This window comes from Anguilla rostrata, chromosome 14 (genome assembly GCF_018555375.3).
Source record: "Anguilla rostrata isolate EN2019 chromosome 14, ASM1855537v3, whole genome shotgun sequence".
NCBI classification, from domain to species: Eukaryota; Metazoa; Chordata; class Actinopteri; order Anguilliformes; family Anguillidae; genus Anguilla; species Anguilla rostrata.
Window position 1 is genome coordinate 1,156,255 of NC_057946.1, and position 18,601 is coordinate 1,174,855.

The window sequence follows — 18,601 nt, forward strand, 5'->3', positions numbered from 1 at the left end:
CCCACCTTATTTGCTGTGATAGATCCCTTATTACATTTCTGCTACATCCATTCTTCCCCTGCTTTACACCAGGCTGGCCAGTGGAGATTTGAGGAATTTTCTCCCCATTAGGAGTGTTTATCATGTGCTTGCTATTAGGGGGTTCAGGCCTGGTGTTTGCTCTCTTCTGCCACTCTGTAAAGCATCTTTGGGGCAGTTTTCTGAAAGAAGCACCATACAAATAAAACTGATTTTATTTGAATGCAGTGGGGATCCCAAAACACATTTCGCTTGTGACAGTTTGTTTCTGAACGCAGCGATCTCGTTGCCTATGCCTGTAGATCGCGGTTTCATAGTGGAATTATTTCCGTGCCAGAGCTGGGTTTGATGGGTAAGGCCACTGACATAGCCCTACTGCTTTATAAGAATCGCAGAGAGACACAAGGGTCCTGGATCACACAATGCAGATTCTGACTGTAGCGCGTTCTGCCTGTAGCGCGTTCTGACTGTAGCAGATTCTGACTGTAGCGCGTTCTGCCTGTAGCAGATTCTGACTGTAGCACGTTCTGCCTGTAGTGGATTCTGACTGAGGCATGGTTTTAGGCCTGGTGGTGTCCCTGTGGTGCAGGCTGTTTTCCAGAACCGAGAAAAAAGTGGAATAAAATGAGCAAATAGAACATGACACTGCTATTGTGTGGGAGAGGAGAGTGAACAGAAAGAAGCGCGTCTGTTTTCAGTGCAGCGCTGCGCTTGCCAGCCCTTTCCTACGGATGCAGAGGGTCGGAGACATGCTCCGTTAGGGCGCTCACTGCTGTTAGCTCTGACGTCAGAGTACAGAAACGCCTCTGTGGTCTCCTGTCCTCTTCCGTCCCCTGTGCACACTGCTGTTCGCTCTGACGTCAGAGCACAGAAACGCCTCTGTGGACTCCTGTCCTCTTCCGTCCCCTGTGCTCACTGCTGTTTGCTCTGACGTCAGAGCACAGAAACGCCTCGGCAGGCTCCTGTCCTCTTCCGTCCCCTGTGCACACTGCTGTTTGTCAACTGCTCAGGGATCCTGAATGCTTTATTGTATGCTCTCAGCTTCGGTGTCAAGACTTGTTTTGAAGTTTTTCACTTTTTTTTTTGGGGGGGGGGGGCGCGCTTTATTCCGGGTGGAATTCTGTGAATGCGTCTTTTGATTTAGGATGGATCACAGGTAAGGCATCTTCATGATGCAGTTATAAGCCAACGCACCAGGTTCTGTGATATGGCCTTCATTTTCCAGCATTGTGTATTTAACCAGACGCTGCTCCTGTGCCTATCAGAGTTCAGGAGGTCTCTGCATTCGCACAGCAAACTTCCTCCTCTAGTTTATTGATTCTCGTCAGTACCTTTCATTTTCTCACCCATTTTCTGCTATAATTACAAAAACAAAACAAAAGGTCAACACCTTGAAATGAACATCACCGTCCACATATTGAGAAAAATGCTACTTTCAAAAATGTATCCGTGGAGCGTGAATTTGTGTGTTTGCAGAGCACTGGAAACAAAATCTATTTCCTGTTCTCAAGCTCAGCTTTGCTTTGAAGAAAGACCTTTTCATTCAGTCAATATACCCCTCTGGTATTGTGAGTGAACATATGGGTATTTGTGTTACATTTTAGCCATTTAGCAGTCTTATACAGAACACCTTACAATGTTTGTGTTCTTTTGCATACAGATTTATACAGCCTGATATTTAATTTGGTTTAGTGCTGTGCTCAGAGGAACGATTGCTGTGCCCCAATGGATTCAAGCTTAGAACATTGGAGTTGCGGGCTCAATTCCTGAAATTGGCTCTACCTTGCTTGCTTATATAACTGCGTACGCATTTCTGTGCTGTTTATAAAATAATAATATGGGAACAAAAGCTGTCAACATCTCTCTGTAAAAAGAGGGTGGGAATTCTGCACTCGAGAGCATCACCCTGTCATGGGAGGCATGCTCTGTGGGGGGGGGGGGGGGGCACATTTGAATGTAAATGCATCTTTAACAGGGAGCCTCCGTCTTTATTCAGCTCCTGCCAAGAAGCGAGAGTGCGCGCGCCAGCCAAAGTGCACGGCGGTACGGGCCAAAAAGCACCGTGTGAATGTGGCGCCGTTGCGCGGGCGGGCGCGAGGGCTCCTGCACGGATAATGAATAAGAATTCAGCTCGTGGGCGTGTGGGCGCGGCTCCTCGTTTCCTGCTGTTATTGAGTAACTTAACAATGAGTGCTGCGGCCATTCAGCAGTGAGCAGGGGATGCAAATGTGTGTGTGGGGGTGTCTTTAAATGCTTTAGACACAAACGCCTTACAGCACAATATGTATGTAACTATATGCATAGTTACGTACATGCACAAATACACGCTTGCGCACACTCGCACACGCACACACGGCACACACTTGCAGAAAATAATGTAAATCTAACAACAACAAATATGCAACACAAATAGCAACATTTTATTTTCTTTGATTGCTGTTAGCCACGGTACTCCCATGTGACAATATTCTCCCGCTGCACGCAACATCAAGGTTTGTATCTGGTTACCATGGCAAGTTAGTAAATCACTTTCATATGTTTGCTTTTACTGCATAGTGAGATGAACTGTTTTATACCCAATTAACCGTAAACGGTCAACAACTGTGGTTATCTGCGTAAATACAACTTCTCGGGCAGTCTACCTATCAAGGAGTAGTCTATGTAAGTTGACAGTATCTTCATTTAAATTGCTTTAATTGGTCGACAATAAATTGACGCCGTTTTTAATTGTATTTTACGAACCTTGTTCTTCGTAATGCGAACGAGTTTTTGACAGTTCAATTTTGTGATGTGAAATTATTGTTATGCACTCTAGTTTCTCTATCGTCGTTAATGTTGGACATTATAACGTTTTAAGAACCTTAGACCAATTCCACCTGTCAAATGAAACACATTTAAGCATATTTAGCATCTATATGAAACACTAGAAATTAAACTGAATTTCTTGTCATCTTAGTTTGAACACGCTGGGAACACTGTATTGACTTCAATATTTCATTATTTTCTGCGCACACTTGTTTTTTTAAAACACATGTTGAATGCGTTATCTTTCCATCCATTGCTCGCCACTGCTAATCAGATTGCTCTCTTGGAAGTTATTGTGCACACTGATTGTTTGCTTGACGAATGAGGGAATTAATCAATCGATTTGTCTGTCTATCAACAGTGCAACAGTATGCAGGTTTAAGTAGCCATAAGAAATTTGACTGTGATGAGAGATCAGCCCCCCCCCCCCCCTTTTTTTTTCTCCATGGAATTCAATTTAAAGATCGCAGTACTGACACCATTTCAAATTTTAGCAGGGGTAAGGCTACATCGGCCGGCCGAAGCAAATACGTCCCGAAGTCGTGAAGTGGTCAGCGCGTGCCAGCAGTGTGAAAACGCTGCCTCAAATCCTGATGATATAGGATACGCTGCGCGCGACCTGGCCACCACAACACACGGAAATATGTAGACGTATGCCCGTTTATTTGCTTGTAAAAGAACCAAATTCATACTGTACGTATGTACTCATAAGTTATTGGTTGATATGACAGTGACATGACGGACTCATTTTAGCTGCAGTGGAGAAGCATTTCAAGTCAGTGAAATGCTGGCCATAGCTTTACATTTATTACTGAACATCGTCTGATCCACGTAAATCATAACATACAGATCCACACAATGACATCTTAATAGAAACAAACAGTATGCAAATGTGCTAAGCCGCAACGAAGGTCCCATACCTCCGCGGCATAAATGTGAAGCGTCACCTACCTGGATGGAACCGGAGAGCACTTCGGGAGTTGATTTCCTTTCCCTTAAATGTATATGTATAGCATTGCAACTCTTCTGATTATCGGAGTATTTTTGTTTCCTGTTTGTGCGTGACAGTCACTTCGCCCTTGTCTAGTTCGGAGGACGCACTTTATCTTGACGGTTTACGATTGACAGCCGCGCGGCTTGGATAGCTCCGGTGCTGAAAGCAGTACCTGCCTTGAGTGGGTAGCAAGCTTGCGGTTACTGTGCGGTCTTCCGGATACACAAAAATCTTCTGTAACAGGAAAGACACGCGTGTATTCGGAAAACAAATATCTCGGTTTACAAATAGCAAAGACTACTAGAAGCCTTATGAGTCTTCCCAATACACTGCTGCGCTCTAATGCGTTCTCGGTAACTTGTACCCACTCTGAACAGCAGGTCGTCTCCATTGGACGCTGCACTTCTGAAGAAAATGACGTTCGTGCTGCGAAACACCAATAACGTTCCGCGTGCTGGTTTCTTTTAAACTTAAAATCGTCGGTGTGTAAGCAACACCAATGGAAAAATTATTCCAGCTCTCCATTTCAGTGGAGAACTTGAATAATTTTAAAATATGCGTGAATTCAGGATGTTGTGGTTTTCTGGTTTAGGTAAATTTACCCAAAGTAATCAACGGCGAAATCAACGAAGTAATCAAACTTTTTACAAATTGCAGTTTAATTTGGAGTGAACACTGTGGTGCTTATTAGAATTAAAAGCTTTAATCGTTTATTTATTATCGACAAAATATTACAGCCAAATTATAAGTCCATAAATATGAAATTACACTATTAAACACACACACACAAGCACACACAAACAAAACCCAAATAAAGCATTCAGAAGCCTCTAGTCAAAATCCTCGTTTTAATAAGAAAACCACATGACCTAATCCATTAGAAGTATATGTATAAAAACATTTAAAAGATTACATGGCAGGCCTTTATAAATTGTCATAATATTGAAGTGCATTGGCTGTGTAACAGATCTTACGCACATCGTCAGCCCCGGAAATGCATGTCGTGATTAATTACTGTGCGGGTGACTGAGTCCGAATTCTAGCAGAGAGTGACACCTTATTCCGCCAGGTTAGATCTGAGATTGCGCAGTAAGGATTGCGGGGTAAACACCTAACACCGGTCCAGCGGTCCCCACAGGCCGTTAGGATGCGGCCGTTAAATGGAAAGTTCCCGCGCACCGCGGATCTCCCCGTTTGTTCATTTACCGCTGTCTGTCAGAGCAGGGACTGCAGAGAAACGGGCCACTTATCCGGTAACAGGAAATTTGATTTGAAATCGTTAGGCACCGGAGGATGGTGTGTCTGGGATGTGTTTTTTTTTTTTTGTGAGGGTCAGAGGTAACGGTGTTCCACAGAAACTCTCCAGATGGACAGAATAGGAAGAATGAAAGCAAAGAAGCCATGCGAAATTTCATTGTACCTGAGTGTAATGACAATAAAGATCATTAATTGAGTCATTCAAGAAATATGGGGGGAGATGGGGGCCACAGTGACTGGGACTTGCGCATGGTTGTGGGAGGATTCTGGAAGAATCTAGGTGCAATGTCGTCCATCCCATTAATTAATTTTTTTGGGCTTTTTAAGGTGTAGTTAAATACCACGCAATTTTGGCCCTAGTTTTTTCCCCAAGCACAAACTCTCTTATCTCTAATTCTGATTGGGGAGAAGCACACTTCTTCTCTATTGTTGCCAACAGTCAACTGCCAATTGCCACACATTGCTGGTTCTCCCCACTGAGCTGTATAGTGATTTTCCCTACATGCAAAAATAAGATATTGCTCACACTTGTTTCATGCAGATTTTTGGATTATTTTTTTTAGAATTATTTTTTTAAAAGTAGTTGTAGTTTTTTTTTTTTTTTTTTGGGAAAAATTTTAGTTTTGCAAGCTACATTTCTCTTATGGGGGGGATAGCTTTGCTGTCCGTCCAGCACCACAGGTGCTTCAGTGAGTGCAGGACCTCGGACAGCACCGGCCCCACTCACAGACAGGGTGCAGGACCTTGGACAGCACCATCCCACTCACAGACAGGGTGCAGGACCTTGGACAGCACCATCCCACTCACAGACAGGGTGCAGGACCTCGGACAGCACCGGCCCCACTCACAGACAGGGTGCAGGACCTTGGACAGCGCCGGCCCCACTCACAGACAGGGTGCAGGACCTTGGACAGCACCAGCCCCACTCACAGACAGGGTGCAGGACCTCGGACAGCACCATCCCACTCACAGACAGGGTGCAGGACCTCGGACAGCACCATCCCACTCGCAGGCACGTGGATTATTTTTATTATTATTATCTTGGACTATTATTCTTCTTTTTTTTTGGTGTGTAAGTTCAAAGAATTTATAAAATGCATTAATCCAGCGTTTTTCCTTAGTCTGTGTTTGTTTGTTCATCGTGTGACCTCCATTTCAATTTCATGAATTCTGCTTTTCCAAAAATCGAAACAGAGAACCCGGTGCACTCCGTTATGTATCTTTCACTGCCTGAGGCAAACACACTCAGCTTCTTAAGATCAACCATGAGTCTTTTAGAGTATTTCACAATGCCTTCTACCACTGAGGCATATTTCACGGTGTTTAGATATTCTGTCAGAAGAATTAATCGCAGAGCACCTGTGATTTATTATGCTTGCAAAATAAACTAAAAAAACAAAACGCAGAACCGAATTAAACTTTTTTTTTTGTCAGTGGCAACAAACACCCTGTTTTGATCCATTCTTTGTTTTTCTCTATGCAAATCAGTGATCACACTGAGCAGTCTTTACGCAGTTAAATAGATGTTGGAAATGCCCACACATTTACCACTTTCATACAGCAAGGGAATATGAAAAAGAAAAAGCTTTTAAAAATCTGGGAAAAACCAAAGGCCTTGATCATGAACATTGCAACCATCTTTAATGAATGTGAACATAACTTATTTAAGATGGGTTCCTTTCCCAGTGAAGCCCTGAGATTCAGTGTGTTTTAAATGTTGAATGGGGCTGGCAGCAAAGGGCAGTGTGCAGAGCCATTTCTCCACATTTAGAAGCTGTTGTTCTGCTGGAACGGTTGTGTTGCCCCTAATGGCTATTCGCTCCCCTGCCAACAGTCTGATTAATGGCTGCCTTTGCTGCCAGAGTCTTTCCATTCAAGCCATTTATTGCTAAAATTATTAACTGATACATTTCTCGGATGCGGTGGTTTTTTTGAGATCGTTGTGCGTGAAAGTGACGCGTAGCGTCTCGGCGACTCGTCCCATTGGCCGCCTCGGCAAATCGGTGTCCAAGCCGCTTTTCGAGATGGGGCAACAGGTTTCTTCGCTTGCTTGACCTGATTGGCAGAGAGGTCAGGCGGGGGGTGTGGCTGAGCATTCGACGGCCTCTCAGTTTTGCCTTATGGCGTTTGTACATGGATTGATTGATGTTCCAGTAATGAGAGGGTTTTGAGTGCAAAGTCAATCCACTGAGCTTGCCCACCATCATTCCAGAGTGAAACACCTCTCTATGTGGGCTATAATGAGAGGAAGCATTGAAGAAACCTGACAAGGTTGATGGTCTTGATCCCAATTCAAGAAAGTTGATTGTTAAGGGGATAGCAAATGGGGATTTGAACAAAGAAATATATAAATCACACTTTTGGGATCTGGGGCTGTTTTGAACTGATTTGCTGATAAACATGGTTCAGCGATCCCCAGACATTCCCATGTCACCCCCCTTCTCACTGACCTCCACTGGCTGCCTGTTATGGCTCGCATCAAATTTAAGACCTTGGTGCTTGCATACCAGGCAGCTAAGGGGTCAGCACCAGGGTACATCCAGAGGATCATCAGACCCTACACACCAGCCAGACCTCTCCGTTCTGCCACCTCTGGACGCTTGGCACCTCGCCCTCTTCGCGTCTGTACTTCCCACTCCCGTCTGCTGTCTGTCCTGGCCCCTCGCTGGTGGAATGACCTCCCCGTGGCGGTCAGAACAACAGAGAATCTTACCACCTTCAAGCGCAGACTGAAGACTCATCTCTTCAGGCTGCACCTCTCCCCACCCCTCCCTAGCCTATAGTTTAGCTCACTGTACCTAGTTAGGATAATATGATTACGTTAGTGTATTTGGCAGGATTGTTGTTTTTGTCTGATTAGGCAAATGTGATTCCAGTGCTAGTTTGTACTTTGTAGGATTCTTGTTTGCTGAACAGCTTACTCTACAGGGTTGGAGTCCTGATCGATGTCGTCACTTCTGGCACTACGATCCTTACTTCACTCTAGTGTTTCTTTTGCACCTCTACATCGTGAACCAATGCACTTGTTGTACGTCGCTCTGGATAAGAGCGTCTGCTAAATGCCTGTAATGTAAATGTAATGTAATGTGTGTGTGTGTGTGCGCGTACGTGCGTGTGCGAGCATGTGCGAGTGTGTGGGAGAGGTGTATGGGTTGGCAGTGATATTATGAAAATACCCTCTTGTCCGAGTGTATCAATCAGAAGAGAACAGGAGATTGGGCCCACCTGTAAAAGATGTGAAGCAGTCGCAGCTGAATGCAGTTTAGGTGATATTAAATAACACTGTCTGGCACCTGCTTCATTTTGAGGAATGCATCTTGTCTTAAATTAAACAACTTAGCTCCATCAATGTCATTCACTGAAATGTTAAGATGTGGTTGTAAAATATTAAAGATATAAAGATGAATTATTAAATATTAAAGATAAATTACGTATTCCTCAATATGCAACCTGGACTGAATTATAAAACAACCACTGGATGCCAATCTATTACTTATGACTTTGCATCTGATGACATCTGGATACAACTTCAATCAATCTTAATAAAAGAACATAAGTACATATGTATAATATATGTATGAACACATCTTCAATGTTTCCTCATGATGGAGTGATTGTAATATTAGGAGAGAGACTGTAGTGGAATTAAGATTTATCTTTAGGATGTTTGATGTGACCTGGTCTTTCTGCTTCCAGGCTTATCTCCTGTTGCAAAATGAGTTTTTTTATGAAGAGTCGGTTATTAATTCAACAATATAATTTCTCTGAAGAAAAAAAACATGACATTTCAACACGTCGATCCTGCGTTCTTTGTTCTGTGCAATTGCACAAAGACCGCTGATAATTGTCCCCCATTCTGCTGAGCCGTCCTCTCAGATGAAATTGATTCTGTTCTCATTGGACTCATTCAATTCTTATTCAAGAACATCACCTCATTTAGCCTGAGCCGGTGAGCAGTGACCCGATGGCTCTTCGCTGGTCCTCGCCTGTGAATAGAGAGCTTGTCCGGTTTGCCTCTTCCCTGCGTGGGGAGAACCCTGTGCTTTTCAGAGATACGACTTACCTGGGAGCACTAATGAGGGGGCTTTTGTCTTCCTTGTTTTCTTTGTCCTCTATTATAACAAAAAATGACACATCGGGACAATGAGAACAAAAACCCAGCGCTGTGCTGAAAACGTGCTCGCCTGTCACCAGCAATTCACGCTTTTGTACTTTTAAGGTTTTTACCATATAAAATAAATGTAATTAAAGCGATTATCGCTGATTCTTTGGTTTATCAGGGTACTCAGGGTAATATTTGCATTTTATTTTTGCATGGTGTTCCCTCCAACTCACTCCTTAATTAACTCCCCTTTTGCAGCCAAATGTATGAAAAAAGTGGTAAAATGCAGCCCATACAGAATATGGATAGGTGTGTTTATCCTCAGAGCTAAACTTGTTAGGGGGTATTCATGAAAATAAACGCAGCTCCTTGTACCTCAGGTGCTTATTAATATGACCTCTTTAAAAGAGAGAATTCAATAACTTCACAAGTGAAGAGCTTAAAAAAAAAAGAAAAAAAAAGGCACGTTTAAGATGAATGTGCCTGTGTAGTCATCAGTTTTCCTTCATTATCAGCACTGGAAGGAAATAAGAATACTGCATTCTGATTGGAGGAGAGGGGGGTGGGAGACACAGTACTCATGGGAGAATGGGGACTGAGCACTAGCCAATCATATTCTGTCGGTGACTCCATGTTATGAGTCAGTCCTGGTGTTTTGCTGTGGAAAGTGTTTGGAGAGAATTTTGTGTGACCCTGTGGTATGAAAACGGTAAGAGGGATGAACACAGACTGCCATTCTGCACTGAAAATGGAGCCAACCTTGCTGCCATTAATACCCAGGGGAGCTGGGCATCTACCTGTCTCCAACTTTCACAGTGTCTCTACACCCTCATGCTTTCCACATACTTTCCAGAGCTGGAGGTGATGCTATCGGGGACGGTGCTATGGAAAGGTCCCGGGGCACTGCACAAACACCCCCCTCCTGCCACAAATGTTTTGTGTGTCCATAAAAGCCGGATTCACGTGAAGCTTCCCTGTCCAAAAAAAAAAAAGAAAACCCACTTTGGCACCTTAATTGGAGTATATAAAAAAGGCTGGAGTAGATCACTCCTCTTCACATTAAAAAAAACGAGCATCTTTAATTTATCAGGACGCCACTTCAGAAATGATTACCCTCTTGGAACAGGAGCCTGTAAAAGTTTGCAGGAATAATTAATGGAAAACGCATTAGGCAGGAGGGAGGGAGAGGTCCAGCTCACATTCCCCCCTCATGACCATCTGTCAAACGTCAGAACTAAGTAGTGTTTACAGGAAAATTTCACTTCTTAACAAGGGCAAAATCCCATAAGTCTCCTTCGGGGTTTAATATTTGATAGCGCTGTTAGTAATGGACGCTCTCCGCTCTCCAGATGAAGATGATGTGTCCTCTTTTGAAGTGGGGTGAGGGAAGAAGGGGGTTTCCAGAACTCAACGGTCTATTCCTTAAAATGGAATTCTTTGAGGTGTTGTTGTTTTTGAGCTTTGCCTATATCTTTCAAAGCATACAAGAAAAAAATGGTAAGGCTTGTCCAACTACAAAATTGTAAGTAATTGATTGCAGTGCACTTTTTAAATGGACTGAAATTATGTTCTTTGGATTACAAATTCTAAGCTTTGATGCTGAGCCTTTCATGTTGGAGGAGCCCTGCTGTTTTTAGTGTAGTGAATATAATATAATATTAGTGCTTCCATGATACTACCAATGGAATACAAAGGTAAAAAACGTATGTTTGTACAATATACCCAATATATATATGCATTATTTTACAAATAACTGTTCTGGAGACCGCATCCTGTTCTGGAGACAGCATTCCCGCTTGTGGTTCTCTCCTGTTCACTAAAGAAATGTTCCACTTCTCGATTATGTTTAAAGAACAGGATTGCGATTTTGACTATTCACTCATGGACTAATGACAAGTCCTGTTCATGGTATTGGAAAAGCAGACAGTATCTATTATATAACATTTGGTTAGTAAGATATGACACACTGCAGCTACATGAAATTACAATGTTTTGTTTTTGCCAGATTGTGCACCGTCATTATTTACAACACATGGTATGTATATAAATGGTTCTCACATCCTCGTTAAAAGATGATGACATAAAAACAGAGTGGGAGGCTCACTGAAGGGATCTGATTATTCTGTCGGGGACTCTGACCCTTTTTCTCTCTGAATGCCAGAGTCCATTGTGAACATTCCAAACGGGAATGCAAAAACCAATCAGAGAGGAACAGCCAATCAGGGCCTCTCTCGGGAGTGAGGAAGCATGCTTGATTGGGGTGCTTTGAATGACCCAGGTTTGAGTCCCGCGTGTGCTGATGACGTGTGATTATCTTCACCAAATCCTCCAGTGTCCCACAGTCCCATCAACAGTGGTCTAATGCAGTCATATCTGAACAAATAGACTGCGTGAATAATTCATTTGCAGTGGACAGCCCCGATTAAAAATGTATTTGCTTTTCATGAACAGCCGAGCTGACGCGTGGAGCGGAGGAAGTGTTTTAGCCGAAGGGAAATGGGCTGCCTGTGATTGGTCGGCTCTCTGACAGTGACCGGCACATCTTTATGCTTTTATCTCTCTCCTGTAAGCTTCCTGTTTCAGGTTAAATAAAATGGCCGCTCCTGAACGGCGGCTGGCCAAAAACCGAAGCCTGAAAGCCAAGGAGCCACGTCAGTGTTCTGTGAGCGTTCGTCTTCAGCATTCAGTTAAACGCTCCTGTTAGCTTTAATCTCTTCACAGTCATAGATTTCCGTGATGACACAAGCAAACGGAAATTAATTTTTAAAAAGGTAAAACATGAGGAGTGAGTTTTAATCGAGTTAAAGACTAGGTCAAAGACAAAAGTTAATTGAATCTTGGCACTATTCCAAATTAAAAACAAGTCTTGGTTTTAGTTAATGGAAGACAAATTATGTTTTTAAAGTAAACAAAAATGAACATTGGCGGTCTGTCTAGGCTGAATCCTCCAAAATATTAGATTCTTATTTTTAGACTGTGATCCTTTTAACCGTCCTGGCAGTGAATGGGAATATTTCCTAATCTTATTTTTGTAATAATAATAACAATAACAATGATAAAATCACAACTCATTTTTTTTTCAAATAACAAATCTTTAATAATAGGGTGAGGTCAATCAGTCATGTGTAGGGTTGTTTTACCATGTATCGCAACTTTACTTATACATTGCACTAGTTATACATTATAACATTTACATTATAATGTTATCTGCTTATAAATGCTTGACAAAGCATTCATAAACGCATTATAGATTATTAACAACAATATAGATAAGTGGTTTATAACAATACTGTTATTTATTTTATTGTTGCTACAAACCATTTACCTATTTTGTTGTTGCACCGTGTTATAGGGATTTGAATGTGTAAAATGGCATTAGGTGAAACTTTAGGCTTGGAAGCAGAGTCTTCTGCAGTCCCTCCTAAAAATAAGCAACATCATTTTCCGTTTGTGCTCCAAGGGAAAAAAATATTAATTAAAATACACTCATCTGGGATTTTAGGAAAGCAAAGTGCCTTTCACGTGGTGAGCAAACTACTAGAGCTGGAGATGGGCTGTTACAATCAAAGACGTTCTGTCCCCAAGGCCTGTGAAACTGCGGGAGAGAAGAGTTCGGTTTTTTGTTGTTGCTTTTTATATATTAATTAATTAATATTAATTGGGGTGTGGCGGTGCATTCTCCATCTGTTAATTAGGCGGTGATGTGGGTGCTCTGGTAAAGCCCTCTGTTACAAATGCTGAAAAGGGTTGAATCCTAACCCCAGTCTTTTCAGCACCATGCTTTTAGGCTCCTGATGCTCCCAGATGACCTGTCCAGGTAAAGGTTTTTGGGGTTTTTGACGTGATTCAGAGTCCTGATGCCGTCTGTTACCGATGTGGGCCACGGAAGGAGACCAGGAGGCAGCTGGCCGATCCTCCTTCCACCTGAAAACGTCAGTGAACAGGTGAGTAAATAAGCAGCCTGCATGGAAACAGAGCCAGCCTTCACACGCAGGAGCCCGGAGCACACCTGCGCCGTGGCAGCATTCCTCTGAGATGTGATTACCTGGATTAGGGAGATTATAGTCAGCGTACGACGGGCTGTCTAATCATGTCCTGGCAGCCTTGGCGTTTAATAGATTTTGCCTCTTTTGTTTCTGTGAAATGCTGGGAGTTCTGAGTATAATCTGTGCTCACAGTGCAGCTGTTCCCTCACCTGCTACTGGCTCATTATTACTGAGAGAATCTTTATAATTATTATTTTATTCATTTAAATGGTCTTCGCTTGATGGTGGTGCAGTGGGTAGCACTGTTGCCTCTGGTTGCCCACAGCAAGAAAGTACTTGGTTTGAATCCCTGGGCCTTTCTGTGTGGAGTTTGCATGTTCTCCTCGTGTCTCTGGGCCTTTCTGTGTGGAGTTTGCATGTTCTCCCCCTGTCTCTGGGCCTTTCTGTGTGGAGTTTGCATGTTTTCCCCCTGTCTCTGGGCCTTTCTGTGTGGAGTTTGTATGTTTTCCCCCTGTCTCTGGGCCTTTCTGTGTGGAGTTTGCATGTTTTCCTCGTGTCTCTGGGCCTTTCTGTGTGGAGTCTGCATGTTCTCCTCGTGTCCAAGTTGGTTTCCTCCAGGTACTCCGGTTTCCTCCCACAGACATGCAGGTTTGGTTAATTGGAGACTCTAAACTGGCCACAGGTATGAGTGTGTGAGTGAATAGTGAGTGAATGTGATGTTGTGCCCTGCAGTGAACTGGTGAACAAAACAAAAAAAAGGGACCAGATTTACGACCCACTTGAAAAAAAACGTTTTGAGTCTGAGACGTTTGCTTTCACGTCCTCGAGGCTTCGCCAGAACGAGCGCTGGAGTTCACGGAGAGCGCTCACCCTCTCATCCCTCACCCTCTCATAAATACTCCATGTCCACAGAGAGCGCTCACCCTCTCATAAATACTCCATGTCTACAGAGAGCGCTCACCCTCTCATAAATACTCCTCATGTCCACAGAGAGCGCTCACCCTCTCATCCCTCACCCTCTCATAAATACTCCTCATGTCCACAGAGAGCGCTCACCCTCTCATAAATACTCCTCATGCCGAATGTGCCCGTTATTGGACTCCTTCCCGACAGACCAGCTGTAAACTCTCATCCATTTTGAATGCGCTGTTCCAACTGCCATCCGAAAAGGTGCCGTTGCGTGCAAGGCTGCCAAAATGATATTAGCGTCCGGCTTCTGAATGGCTGCTTGGTGTTCGGCTTCTGAATGGCTGCTTGGTTTGCTTCCCGCAGTTTATGCCTGAGAGTGATATATTTAGCCGTATAATGCCTGCTGTAATGGGCAATGATGCGTCTGTCGAGAATCAATTGAATTTAGAAAGCACACTTAAAATTGTCATCGCAGAACTCTGAGAATGCTTTTGGACTGCTCCGCGCTGAATTTACTGTCCTTGGCTCATCAGGAGACGCGTTAATGCAAAATGTTATTTTTTTTGTCAGCAGTGCCAATGCTCAACTCAGCATCTCTTAAATTAACTGAATCTTGGCATTACAAGCAATCAGTTAAATAGATAGTTAAATAACTCAGAAATTGATTTTTGCCCCCTGAAGAAGACATGAGTTCTCTTGGATAAATCTCAGGAATCATTTGCTGAAAATAGAAATATTGTTTTTTTTATTTTTTTTATTTTTTTTACTACAACGGTTTTGTCAGCCAGGGCACTTTAAATATTTAAAAAATGTAAAAAAAACTTTTTTTTCCCGCTGGGCCTTCCCTGCATTTCAGATTATGGTCAATAGATGGTGCTCTAGGGCTGCAGGAGGATATTACTCTTGATAATATCATAAAACGAGAGTCATCTTTTTTCCCTTTTTGTTTCATAAGAATTATAAATTGTTATTGAATTATTCTTGTAATTAAAGGACTTTCAGATTAAGCTGATTAGAACATTCCTCCATTTTGTGTAAACGCTGACAGCTTCGGCCTGTTGGTAGTTGTAGTTTTCCAGCCCTCTGGATCCTTTGCTTTTTGGGCTCATCTGTAAAATGGATGAGCAGATGGAGGAGGCCTTGGCCCTCATTGGTTCAGCTTTGATAGGGAATGGGAAGGGATTGGTTGGACCTGGCGGATGGGGTCTTGGAATGCATGAGTAGATACAAACGCTTACAAAATCAAAACAGAACAAAAAATATCATTAGTCTCTATTTTTTGATAATATTTTCTATTTTATTGATGAATCATGGTTGAGTACTGGCAGGCAGTGTTGAGTTCTGAGACAGTATTGTGTACTGACAGGCAGTGTTGGGGACTGATGGACAGCATTGAGTACTAAGCAATTACTAGAGCATATCAGGTGTTTATTTTTCTTTGATGCTAATCCAGTGGTAGTATATTTTGGAGACGACTTGTACAACCTGTCTGCGTGATGTTTTTGAGCTTATATAAATTTTCTTGTGTATAATATTCTACATTTTCAGTGTCATCATTTTTGCAATGGAAAGAGATTTTTTTGGAGGGATACAAGTTTAAAGTGGACAGTATGTTAATAAATCTTTTGAATTATTTTGTTCTTTAATCTTTTATTCAGTGCTGGCCCTCTAGCAGTGTTTTTTGTCTTTCAGAAGGGATAAAGTTTGCTTTGTTGTTGGAGGGTAAAGGGAAGGGCTCAGCTGGAGCTCACATCCTTGCTTTTGAGCTGAAGCTAAAATCGTGCTCTTAAAGTAAAACACGACACGTCCATGAAGGATTCACTTTAAGACAAAACCGAAAATGGAGCGTCTGAGAGACTCCTCCAAAGGGTGAAAGTGGACAAAGGTACTGTATGTACTGTCTTACATGTACTTTTGTCTGAGGAAAAAGTACATCAGTTAAATTATTAAGTATAATAGTTTTAAACACAATATGCTGTAGCACTAAACTTGCCTAGCTTCTATGCCTGAACTGCTGCAATGCCAATGGATGAATATCTGTGGACTCATTAATACTTGAGGAGCTGCGATATCAATATTGGCACTGTGTGTATTGAAATGAGGATTAAGGGGATTATGTTTAATTTTCTGAATCCAGCAGTTTTAACCTCTGACCCCCTCGTTTAACGTCTGGCACTGACTACCGAACACAAGTGTATCAACAGTTAAAACTTTGCAGTTATGCAACATGCAAAAATTTAATCAAACAATAATGTGTTATTTATGAGTTCTTCTCATAAGAATGTGGAAGTCAGCAACAGAGAGAACGGGAAGCAGTCTGCTATCCTTGACTAGAACAACAACTGATGGCAGACTACACAGATATTAATGGTTTGGTGAATACTGGTGCAGGAGCGCTGTGGGGCAGGCACTGGGCTAATTGAGAGGTTTTAGGGGTGCTGAGAAGGATGGTGGCAATTTCGGCGTATAGCGTCACACGTCTCTCCATTCTGCAGAACGGGGACAATGTGACCTTCTTAGCAGGAGATGATGGAACTGGGTAGGATCTTCTTATGTCTCTTCAACCATTCCAAACAGAACATTAGCTTTTGTTTTCTGTATCTCTTTTGTTGTGATGGACAAGCTTCCAACGTACCACTTGTAGGAGACCTGACTTTCATCAACAAAACCACAGCTCAAAATTTTTTGCTGCAACAAACATAAACCAGCTGACCGCGACGTGATTTGAACACGCAACCTTCTGACCTGGAGTCAGACGCGCTACCGTTGTGCCACGAGGTCCGAGCCGACGCAATCTCTCAGTCACCTGCACCACGTCACCAAAGCAACTTTACAATGGCAAATGCCACCGATGATGAAGGCTTTGCCCATATCCAAATATGGATCAGACTCCTGATCGCATGAACCGATCATGCGCACAGAGCCCGGATAGCTCAGACGGTAGAGCATCAGACTTTTAATCTGAGGGTCCAGGGTTCAAGTCCCTGTTCGGGCGGTGCAGGTTGCTGTGTTCTATCTGAAATGCGTTCTGCGAATGAGCCCTGTTTTAAGTCAGCAAAACACAGCAGTTTCTAGTGCACGTTAAAAATGGTAACTCATCGTTTATGAGTTCCACATGCCGATATAAATCCCTTTCCTCAATCTGTGGGCTCAGTTATATCCTGGATTTTCACTTCTTGCATCACTCCTATCCTCACTCCTTAGCTCCACCCACCAGAGGACGTGAGGAGGAGATGTAAGGATGAGATACGAGGACAAAGGAACCAAGGCGGCATGGATTAGGAAAACGGAACGTCAAGGAACAGTTTGAAGCCACGTCAGTTACAGACACAGCAGATGTGGAGAGGTGGATCGTTTATATATATATATAATATATATATTATTATTATTATTTTATTTTATTAATTTTTTTTTTTTTAAGACTTTTGCAAGTTGGCTGTTCTCATGTTTCCTTGCTGAAGCATCCTCCAGGAGCATTTGACGGGTTGGAATGTTCTTTTAGATGGCGGACCTCGATTGATTTTCTGGGTCCCGTGTGGACTGCAGAGAGAAGGATGGGTAAAATAAGCGATTGAAATGAAGCCCTTGTCTTTGCTAGTATTTATTATTTTTTTTTTAATGAATGCAAAACAAGCCAGTTATTAAGCCTTGTGGTGTCTTCATATTATGTATGCACCCTGCGTCCAATATTTTTCAACTAGAAACAACCTGTCAATCAATAAATTGCTGTTAATTGTTTTCATACAGAGTTTTTTTCAACTGTTTTTTCACAGTGCAGTGAGGCTGTATTTCTTTGGTCTACAGCACTCTTTACTACAATACAGACAATAATAGATTTTTTTTGTTTGTCACTGTAATAGATGTGTGGCACTTAACTTTGATTATGGCTTCATTCCTGCTGGGTTGAAAAAGGACAGACAATTGTTCCCTGATGGTGTACTGCTTTTATAGAAATATAAAAAAGGGAAACTTTCTCCAGGAAAAAAACATCAAATTGTATGCTGAAAAAATTACATTTTGGGGGTTTTCACTGATGTTAAACTCAGAAAAGGGTCACTTTGACCCTGAGTACAAAGTTAACCGACTACTTGTGCCCCATTTTTCTTCTAGAAGCCAGATTAGTTTGAATTCATTTTTATACGGAAGTATATGAAACCAGAAGATTATATTGGAACTGTTAATGAGGGTAATGAACAGAGGTATTAAGAGACATTAAAATAAACTTGTTTTACAGCCAGAAAACGATCCAGATTTATGTAATAATGTTAATGCCTGAGGACAGCCTGGCTGGACAGATGCTATTCACACAGAGAACCACGGTGTACAGAAACTGTAATCTGTGTGGATTTAACTGCAACCCAGCTAACACAAAACATTCCCACAACGCAGCTGTCATGTGCTGCCAAAGTTACAACATTGTCCAAACATTCCAGTAACATTGCGAGAACATTTAGTGTTAGCTGGGACGGCCTTGGCTAACGGGTATTTTCACATATTCCGCTCTGTCAGTCTCGCCCGTCTCATCCTTAT

At 42.5% G+C, this 18,601-nt stretch overlaps 1 protein-coding gene and 2 non-coding genes across 7 annotated transcripts in view; 1 reads left to right on the top strand and 2 right to left on the bottom strand.

The window, feature by feature from the left end:
* The window catches only part of LOC135239535 (PHD finger protein 24-like), a 37,353-nt gene extending 33,173 nt beyond the window's left edge, over positions 1-4,180 (bottom strand). The window contains exon 1 of one of the 5 annotated variants that reach the window (XM_064308243.1): positions 3,775-4,180. The gene's annotated coding sequence lies outside the window, so the exon portion shown is untranslated. The remainder of the gene's footprint in view (positions 1-3,774) is intronic. The other 4 variants (XM_064308241.1, XM_064308244.1, XM_064308242.1 and 1 more) reach the window with 4 other exon arrangements.
* Positions 4,181-16,780: 12,600 nt separating this feature from the next.
* Positions 16,781-16,852, bottom strand: trnaw-cca (transfer RNA tryptophan (anticodon CCA)). The gene has a single exon. It is a non-coding gene; the product is annotated as a tRNA-Trp (tRNA).
* A 141-nt stretch (positions 16,853-16,993) lies between these two features.
* Positions 16,994-17,066, top strand: trnak-uuu (transfer RNA lysine (anticodon UUU)). Its single transcript has one exon. It is a non-coding gene; the product is annotated as a tRNA-Lys (tRNA).
* The last annotated feature ends 1,535 nt before the right edge of the window (positions 17,067-18,601 follow it).